The sequence below is a fragment of the Lemur catta genome, chromosome 1, assembly GCF_020740605.2.
Source record: "Lemur catta isolate mLemCat1 chromosome 1, mLemCat1.pri, whole genome shotgun sequence".
Lineage (NCBI taxonomy): Eukaryota > Metazoa > Chordata > Mammalia > Primates > Lemuridae > Lemur > Lemur catta.
The window spans coordinates 12,477,563-12,479,560 of record NC_059128.1 but is presented as its reverse complement, the minus strand read 5'-3'; positions in this window follow the sequence as shown (position 1 = coordinate 12,479,560).

Genomic DNA, 1,998 nt, shown 5'->3' with positions numbered 1-1,998 from the left:
TTGAATGTGAGAGGAGATGATCGCTAGCATTCCACAGTAAGGTCGGGCTTGGAAAGTTCATCCATTGAGAAACAAGAGAAAACTCACTGAAATACAAGATTGAAATAAGCGGGAAGGTAAGTGTGATCTGTCAGGTGCTTATGAAAGGAAGGGGAAGATGGCACCAGCCACATCCCGACAACACGCCGGTCAACAGGTCAGCGCAGAGACCAGGGCTTTGGCTGGTTGAAAGGAACACTGAGCTGTTTTGTCAGAAAGCAGACTCTTCCTTCGGAGGGGTCTGTTGTTTGCAGAGAAGCCCTTCGAGGCTCGCAGCCCTGTTTACCTCAACCTGCCTTCAACCCAGGGGGCCCGGGTCGGGCCGCGCGGCTCTCCCGGGCTCTAATGGAATAAGCAGATGAGGCGCGGCGGCAGCAGCCAATGAGGGAGTCCCCTGATGAGGTCATGGCGTTCCTCGGCGCTTCATTGGCGGATGCTCCGCGGGCTCGGAGGGCGGGGCCCGGGCGGGGAGCGCGATTTCCCCAAGCTCCGCCCAGCGTTTCCTTAGCCCGAGCCCCCCGCGTGGGGTGTCAGGCCCGGTCTCCTCCTGCAGGGCGGAGTGAAAACGTCCAGAAAAAGGCGCTCCTGCCCACCCCAGGGGCTGGGAGCCCTTATTTTGTTTGGTGAAAGTGGAGGGTTGTTTTGTTTCATTCCAAACACGCTCATTATCCATTGTACCCTTAAATGGACACTGAGAAAACGTCCATTGGTTGGTCGCCTTTTATTTCCCCATGGTGACCCCCCCTTGTTGGGAACACCCAACACCAGCTTTGTTTTACAGACAAGGGAAATGAGACCCAAGTGACTTACCCGGGGTTGTGTGGGATAGTGGGGACAAGGGAACTAAGCTCTCACGCCACTGCTACCTGCCCTGGGCTTTACCAGCAAGTGATCGTCCTCGGTCCTTGTTTTTGGAGACAAAGAATTGATGCCAAACACCAAAGTAGCGAAGCATAAGCAGAAAGTTTTATTTAGCAAGCCCACTCCCCAAAGCAAGCAGGGAATAGCACACTCCGAAGGTGTCAGAGCGGACAGTGGCCTTGGGGTCCTGTTAGGTTTCTCTTTTTCTTCCCTCTGTCTTGCACTGTTGTCCCCAAAGCCAGTGAGAATGTTACCTCCTCCCCCTTGTCGGGCGGGGATGTTTTTTACTTTATTTGTTCAGACCTGGTTGTGTCATGGCTTCCAAAGCCCATGGTTGGGGGCGGGGGTAATAATTTATGGTAATGATGGTATAAGGAAGTCAGAGTCACTTGAGGACAGGCTTGTTCTCCATCTGTGCAGGCCCCTCCTGAGGGGCTTTCCCCAACCCGGAGCAAGGAAGGTGTTTCTATAATGGTTACAAAGCAGCTTGACCGTAGCTTTTGTTCTCATTGAGCCGCGACCCTAATTTTGTTCCTACAATTCCACCCCACTTGTGTTCCCTATTCTGATCTCCTGCCTCACAGGGACTCACCCTCAGGTCACAGCCCAGGGCTCTCCCCACAGCAAGGGAGTCAAGTCAACTCTGGCCACGTTGCCTCCTGTTGCAAGCTTTTAATAAGTCAGTTTCATTCTCAAAATACTGGCTGGAATAGTCTGTGGTCGGCAGAAAGGTGCTGACAGCACTGTCTATTCTAGGAAGTTATTTTCTGATGAACTACAGTGGGAACGATGGTCTCAGTGTCTCTGAAGTAGCATGGCAGCTGTTACACTGGCCCTCACCCCACCTGGACTTCTTTTTAAGATGTATCTGGGGCCGGGCGTGGCAGCTCATAGGCCTGTAATCCTAGCACTCTGGCAGGCTGAGGCGGGAGGATCGCTTGAGGTCAGGAGTTCAAGACCAGCCTGAGCAAGAGGGAGACCCCCCCCCCTACTAAAAAATAGAAGAAAATTAGCTTGGCGCCATGGTGCACACCTGTAGTCCCAGCTACTTGGGAGGCTGAGGCAAGAGGATCACTGGAACCCAGGACTTTGAGGTTG